Source organism: Odocoileus virginianus, unplaced genomic scaffold, assembly GCF_023699985.2.
Source record: "Odocoileus virginianus isolate 20LAN1187 ecotype Illinois unplaced genomic scaffold, Ovbor_1.2 Unplaced_Contig_7, whole genome shotgun sequence".
NCBI lineage: Eukaryota > Metazoa > Chordata > Mammalia > Artiodactyla > Cervidae > Odocoileus > Odocoileus virginianus.
In genome coordinates this window covers 2955985-2964247 of record NW_027224324.1, presented here as the reverse complement: position 1 = coordinate 2964247, position 8263 = coordinate 2955985, and the positions used below count along the sequence as shown (strand labels likewise).

The 8263-nt window shown below is 40.2% G+C and overlaps 1 pseudogene; it reads right to left on the bottom strand.

The window, feature by feature from the left end:
* Positions 1-524: 524 nt before the first annotated feature.
* Positions 525-1791, bottom strand: LOC110121533 (SIN3-HDAC complex-associated factor pseudogene; annotated as a pseudogene).
* Positions 1792-8263: the final 6472 nt, after the last annotated feature.

Below are 8263 nucleotides of genomic sequence, written 5' to 3'. Positions count from 1 at the left end.
ATTGTGCAGATTTTCAGTGAAGTCACCAGTCACATAACATAAATTATTTACACACTTGCAAGCCCTCTAAGAAACGTGCCCCAAGAAGCATTAACCTTTGTTTTTTTCGTGTGCCATCCTAAAGACTTGCACATTGTTATTTTTCAGATAATCTAACATTTTCAATAGAGAATGTTCTCTACCAAGTGGTAATGCTTTGGTACTATTCATATAGGATTGCTTATTCTAAAGACTTGACATTTCCCCAAGAGGAACTTTGATTCTGCTTTAAGTTTTGATTCTGCTTTTTAAGTTTCATATAAATTAAAATCTGTATCAAATATCAATATGGAGTGAGGTGACACAGGATGCAACATATACAGTCAAGTTACCTTTGCCTATTTAGAAATTACTCCTTCAAGATATTTGCACCAGAGAGCTGTCTGTCCTGCTTAATATTCAGTAGTACAGGTTTGAATCACCAGAACCTTGGCAAGACCTTAATATTTCAGTTATTAACAACTACCTCTAGGGGCAAGTCCATGTTTACTGAGTTATGACAAATTTATTATAACGAAGGAAAACAAGTGTAGCCAGCCATCTTAAAAAATGCCCCAACCACTGCTTCTCAAAATAGAAAGACTAAAACTACATACGTTTATCATACAACAAATCCCATCTCTGTCCCCTGAAAATTCCCCTAATTTCATTCATTAGAAGGGGATTTTTAAAAAAGACTTAAAGAGCACTTTACAGCAGCATTCAGCTTTCCTATGAAATACTCAGCATCTTAAATATTATGTACACTTCTTTTTTATCTCTTAGTAAGCTTCACTGGCTTCAGAGTTTGTGGAACTGGAGGAAAAATAACCCATTCAAAACTATTCTACAAATCCATCTTTTGGCAGAATAGCAGGTATCCAAATTAAAAATAGGAGGGTCATTTTGTTGCTTTGTTTTCCAAAATTTAAATCATTTTTGCTCCCCTTCTACATAAAGCTTAGTCACCACTCCTGAGTGGAGATGGGCAGAGGCTCTGGCCCCTGCTCCTCCGGCTTCTCAGCAGCTGCTTTCTTATTGCTGCAGCAAGGTTTGAATAGATGTGTGTCGATGAGGACTTCCCCAAAACGGCCTTTATAGATAATGCCACAGCATATTTTCTGTCTTTTCCAGTATGTGAGATCTAAAAAGGAAAACACTGGCGTTCTGTTGGAGCCAGAAGCCATCTCTGTATCTGAGCCATCATCTGACTGGTTACTGTAACAGGGAGACTGAGCTGGAGAGGCACTTGAGGTTGTACTGTGAGCATCAGAATTGTGGCCTTTAAATTCCTTCTGCAGTTTACTGATCTGGTTACTTTTTATCCTGTTTCCAGATAGAGTTTTCACTTTCTTTGGTTTCAGTGTAGTCTTTAGACTGGGTCCTGCCCTTGCATCTACCACATGATTCCAGTTTTTTTTTTTTTTTTTTGATCCTGCTGGCAATTTCTTCCATCTTTTCACAAGCAGGACACAGGCATTACAGATATCTCCTGAACGAGTCTCATGTAACCCAAAGCAGCTCTGGAAATCCTTTTCATAGCGCTTACTGTCAGTGAATCGAGAACTGGAGGATTTAGCTCTGCAAATACAGCAGCCCTCTATACTTCGGTACATCTTTGGCTTGTGAAAACCAAACATCTTTTCTTCTGGGCAATAGCCTTCCAAAAGCAGCCGTTTCACGCGCAATAACGATCCCGAGGGGCGCAGTGCACGCTAAGTCAACCCCCCCTTCAATCGCTCCCTCCTCCTCAACAGCCTCGTCTCGACCCACTGTTCTTAAGTCCCCACTGTCTCCAACACAGATACCGCTGAGTTATCTGTCGTGTTCTTTGGCTGAGAATAGCAGTGTTGACCCACATTACACAACTAGAGATTAGGATTTAAAGAAGCTACATTCTTGTGAAAGACAGCCTAGGACGCAGCGGCAGACATAGGAACCTAGACAACTAAGTAAGACCCTCTGGCAGGACTGAGCCCGTAACATTGGGAGTGAAGGCATTTGGGCTTTAATTTCTATGGTCTTTTATTTGCAGGGGGAGTTAGTTTTGAGGAAGTCAAATAATAAGAGCTTCCTATTGTTTGGACTTGGAGCATCTTTATGTTGTTGATCCAGTCTTTGTGTTCATTTCATAAAGTTTGGTGATGTATTTTGGACAGCATGATAGGACATAATTAGTGATAAGAATAGAACAGGGAGGAGGGAGGAGCCAAGATGGCGGAGGAATAGGACGGGGAGACCACTTTCTCCCCTACAAATTCATCGAAAGAACATTTGAACGCTGAACAAATTCCACAAAACAACTTCCGATCGTTAGCAGAGGACATCAGGCGCCCAGAAAAGCAGCCCATTGTCTTCAAAGGGAAGTAGGACAAAATATAAAAGATAAAAAGGGAGACAAAAGAGCTATGGACAGAGACCCGTCCCGGGAAGGGAGTCTTAATAGAGGAAGTTTCCAATCACCAGGAAACCCTCGCACTGGCGGGACTGGGGGAAGTTTTCGGCAACCTAACTGGGAGGAAAAATTAAATAAGGCCCACAGATTATGTGCCTAAAAGCAACTCCCAGCAGAAAAGTACCCCAGACACCCGCACCCGCCAGCAACAAGCCGGGGCGGAACAGAGAGGAGCGGGCGGCATTGCTTAGGGTGAGGACCGGCCCGAAGACCCTGAGAGCAATCGGAGGGAGCTTTTTTTAAACGGTGGGACAAAATTAACCGGCCGGAACACACTGCCTGCGGTTCGCGAAACAAAGGGACTGAGAAAGTCCAGAAAAGAGCCGGCCCGTCCCCGCTGGAGAGGTAGGAGGCAGGGGGAAGGGGAAAAGGGCAAACTCAGCCCCTGAGAAGCCACCCCCTCCCACACTGCAAACAGGCCCCTGGTTCCTATCTAAAGACTTCCTGAGACCCGACTGGCGGCGCGCGCTGGGGCCGCGGAGGGAAAAAGCGCGCCGTACCCGGGGAGAGTGCGCCCAAGCCTCTGGCTGCCTGGGCCGCTCAGGCCGGGGAAGGCACAAAACGCAGGCGCAACCGAATCCGCGCTTTTGTGGAGTACCCGAAAACTGGAACCGCACTCAACGCAGGGCCCGCTCCATATAGAGCAGCCGGGAGCCTGAGCAGTGTAGACGGGGAAAGCACTGACACCTGTGAGCGGGGCAAACACAGTGTGGCCGGAACACGGTGAGCGCTATCCACACAGAGCGGTGTCTGTCTGCAGCGCCCCGCCCTCCCCGTAGCAGGACTGAACTGAACTAGCGAACCTAAATAAGAGATCACCTCCGCCCGCCTGTCAGGGCGGAAATAAGACACCGAAGAGATGGCAAACAGAAGCCAAATAAACAAAGGGAACTGCTTCAGAAAGGACCGGTGCAACAGATTAAAATCCCTGAAGGTAACACCGACTACACGGGAAGGGGCCTACAGATATCGAGAAGTGTAAGCTGGAAAGAGGAGCTATCTGAAATTGAACTGAACCTACGCTGACCGCAACAACTCCAGAGAAATTCCTAGATATATATGTTTTTTTTTTTTTTAATTTAAAAAAAAATTTTTTTTCTTTCCTTTTTTTTTATTTTTTATTTTTTCTCTTTTATTTTCTTTTAAAATTCCCTATTACTCCCCCATTACTCCTCAACTTTCATTTTCATATATTTTTATGATTTTTTTAATTAGAAAAAAAAATTTTTTTTCTTTTTCTTTTCTCTTCTATTTCCTTTTAAAGTCCTCTAATACTCCTCTATTATTCCTTAATTTTCATTTTCATTTCACTATAACCTTGCCAAAAAAAAAAGAGAGAGAGAAACCCTATTTTTAAACCAAACTTCATATACATTTCTAAATTTTTTGTGTGTTTTTGTTTTTAAATATTGTATTTCAAAGAGTCTAACCTCTACACTAGATTTTTAATCTTTGTTTTTCAGTATGTGATATAAATTTTGGACATTTAAGAATCCAATATTCAGTTCCCATTTCTATTCAGGAGTGTGGTGCTTACTCTCCCACTTTTGACTCTCTGTTTTCTACCTCAGAACACCTCTATTTCCTCCTTTCCCCTTCTCTTCCCAATCCAACTCTGTGAATCTTTGTGGGTGTCTGGGCTACGGAGAACACTTTGGGAACAGATAACTGTGTAGATCTGTCTCTCTCCTCTTGAGTCCCCCTTTTTCTCCTCCTGCTCACCTCTATCTCCTTCCTCCCTCTCCTATTCTTCATGTAACTCTGTGAATCTCTCTGTTCGTCTCTCACAGTGGAGAATCTTTTCACCATTAACCTAGAAGTTTTATTATCAGTGCTGTATAGTTGGAGAAGTCTTGAGACTATTGAAAGAATAAAACTGAAATCCAGAGGCAGGAGACTTAAGCCCAAAACCTGAGAAAACCAGAAAACTCCTGACTATACGGAACATTAAGGAATAAGAGACCATCCAAAAGCCTCCATACCTTCGCTAAAACCAACCACCACCCAAGAGCCAATAACTCTAGTACAAGACATACCACGCAAATTCTTTAGCAACGCAGGAACATAGACCTGAGTGTCAACATACAGGCTGTCCAAAGTCACACCTAACACAAAGACCCATCGCAAAACTCATTACTGGACACTCCATTGCACTCCAGAGAGAAGAAATCCAATTCCACGCACCAGAATGCTGACACAAGCTTCCCTAACCAGGAAACCTTGACAAACCAATCGTCCAACCCCACCCACTGGGTGAAACCTCCACAATAAAAAGGAACCACAGACCACAAGAATACAGAAAGCCCACTCCAGACACAGCAATCTAAACAAGATGAAAAGGCAGAGAAATACCCAACAGGTAAAGGAACATGAAAAAAGCCCACCAAGTCAAACAAAAGAGGAGGAAATAGGGAATCTACCTGAAAAAGAATTTAGAATAATGATAATAAAAATGATCCAAAATCTTGAAAACAAAATGGAGTTACAAATAAATACCCTGGAGACAAAGATTGAGAAGATGCAAGAAAGGTTTAACAAGGACCTAGAAGAAATAAAAAAAAGTCAATTAAAAATTAATAATGAAATAAATGAGATAAAAAACACTCTGGAGGGAACCATGAGTAGAATAACAGAGACGGAAGATAGGATAAATGGGTTAGAAGATAAAATGGTGGAAATAAATGAAGCAGAGAGGAAAAAAGAAAAAAGAATCAAAAGAAATGAGGACAACCTCAGGGACCTCTGGGACAATGTGAAACGCCCCAACATTCGAATCATAGGAGTCCCAGAAGAAGAAGACAAAAAGAAAGGCCATGAGAAGTTACTCGAGGAGATAATATAGCTGAAAACTTCTCTAAAATGGGGAAGGAACTAGCCACCCAAGTCCAAGAAACCCAGAGAGTCCCAAACAGGATAAACCCAAGGCAAAACACCCCAAGACACGTATTAAACTAACAAAGATCAAACGCAACAAATATTCAAAGCAGCAAGGGAGAAACAACAAATAACACACAAAGGGATTCCCATAAGGATAAGAGCTGATCTGTCAATAGAAACCCTTCAGGCCAGAAGGGAATGTCAGGACATACTTAAAGTAATGAAAGAGAATAACCTACAACCTAGATTACTCTACCCAGCAAGGATCTCATTCAGATATGAAGGAGAACTCAAAAGCTTTACAGACAAGCAAAAGCTGAGAGAATTCAGCACCACCAAACCAGCTCTTCAACAAATGCTAAAGGATCTTCTCTAGACAGGAAACACAGAAAGGTGGTATAAACGTGAACCCCAAACAACAAAATAAATGGCAATGGGACCATACCTATCAATAATTACCTTAAATGTAAATGGGTTGAATGCCCCAACCAAAAGACAAAGGCTGGCTGAATGGATACAAAAGCAAGACCCCTATATATGCTGTCTACAAGAGACCCACCTCAAAACAAGGGACACATACAGACTAAAAGTGAAGGGCTGGAAAAAAATATTCCACGCAAACGGAGACCAAAAGAAAGCAGGAGTCGCAATACTCATATCAGATAAAATAGACTTTCAAATAAAGGCTGTGAAAAGAGACAAAGATGGACACTACATAATGATCAAAGGATCAATCCAAGAAGAAGATATAACAATTATAAATATATATGCACCCAACATAGGAGCACTGCAATATGTAAGGCAAACACTAACGAGTATGAAAGAGGAAATTAATAGTAACACAATAATAGTAGGAGACTTTAATACCCCACTCACAACTATGGATAGATCAACTAAACAGAAAATGAACAAGGAAACACAAACTTTAAAGGACACAATGGACCAGCTAGACCTTATTGACATCTATAGGACGTTTCACCCCAAAACAATCAACTTCACCTTTTTCTCAAGTGCACACAGAACCTTCTCCAGAATAGATCACATCCTGGGCCATAAATCTAGTCTTGGTAAATTAAAAAAAATTGAAATCATTCCAGTCATCTTTTCTGACCACAGTGCAGTAAGATTAGATCTCAATTACAGGAAAAAATTATTAAAAATTCAAACATATGGAGGCTAAACAACATACTTCTGAATAACCAACAAATCATAGAAGAAATCAAAAAAGAAATCAAAATATGCATAGAAATGAATGAAAATGAAAACACAACAACCCAAAACCTATGGGACACTGTAAAAGCAGTGCTAAGGGGAAGATTCATAGCATTACAGGCATACCTCAAGAAACAAGAAAAAAGTGAAATAAATAACCTAACTCTACACCTAAAGCAACTAGAGAAGGAAGAAATGAAGAACCCCAGGGTTGGTAGAAGAAAAGAAATCTCAAAAATTAGGGCATAAATAAATGCAAAAGAAACTAAAGAGACCATAGCAAAAATCAACAAAGCTAAAAGCTGGTTTTTTGAAAAAATAAACAAAATTGACAAACCATTAGCAAGACTCATTAAGAAACAAAGGGAGAAGAACCAAATTAACAAAATTAGAAATGAAAATGGAGAGATCACAACAGACAACACTGAAATACAAAGGATCATAAGAGACTACTACCAGCAGCTGTGTGCCAATAAAATGGACAACTTGGAAGAAATGGACAAGTTCTTAGAGAAGTATAACTTTCCAAAACTGAACCAGGAAGAAATAGAAGATCTTAACAAACCCATCACAAGCAAGGAAATCGAAACTGTAATCAGAAATCTTCCAGCAAACAAAAGCCCAGGACCAGATGGCTTCACAGCTGAATTCTACCAAAAATTTAGGGAAGAGCTAACACCTGTCTTACTCAAACTCTTCCAGAAAATTGCAGAAGAAGGTAAACTTCCAAACTCATTCTATGAGGCCACCATCACCCTAATTCCAAAACCAGACAAAGATGCCACAAAAAAAGAGAACTACTGGCCAATATCACTGATGAAGATAGATGCAAAAATCCTTAACAAAGTTCTAGCAAACAGAATCCAACAACATATTAAAAAAATCATACACCATGACCAAGTGGGCTTTATCCTAGGAATGCAAGGATTCTTTAATATCCGCAAATCAATCAATGTAATACACCACATTAACAAATTGAAAGATAAAAACCATATGATTATCTCAATAGATGCAGAAAAAGCCTTTGACAAAATTCAACACCCATTTATGATTAAAACTCTCCAGAAAGCAGGAATAGAAGGAACATACCTCAACATAATAAAAGCTATATATGACAAACCCACAGCAAGCATCACCCTCAATGGTGAAAAATTGAAAGCATTTCCCCTGAAATCAGGAACAAGACAAGGGTGCCCACTGTCACCACTACTATTCAACATAGTTTTGGAAGTGTTGGCCACAGCAATAAGGGCTGAAATAGAAGTAGAAGGAATCCAGATAGGAAAAGAGGCAGTGAAGCTCTCTCTGTTTGCAGATGACATGATCCTCTATATAGAAAACCCTACCAGAAAATTACTAGAGCTAATCAACGAATACAGTAAAGTTGCAGGGTATAAAATTAACACACAGAAATCACTTGCATTCCTATACACTAACAATGAGAAAACAGAAAGAGAAATTAAGGAAACAATACCATTCACCATTGCAACAAAAAGAATAAAATACTTAGGAGTATATCTACCTAAAGAAACAAAAGACCTATACATAGAAAACTATAAAACACTGATGAAAGAAATCAAAGAGGACACAAACAGATGGAGAAATATACCGTGTTCATGGATTGGAAGAATCAATATTGTCAAAATGGCTATACTACCCAAAGCAATCTATAGATTCAATGCAATCCCTATCAAACTACCA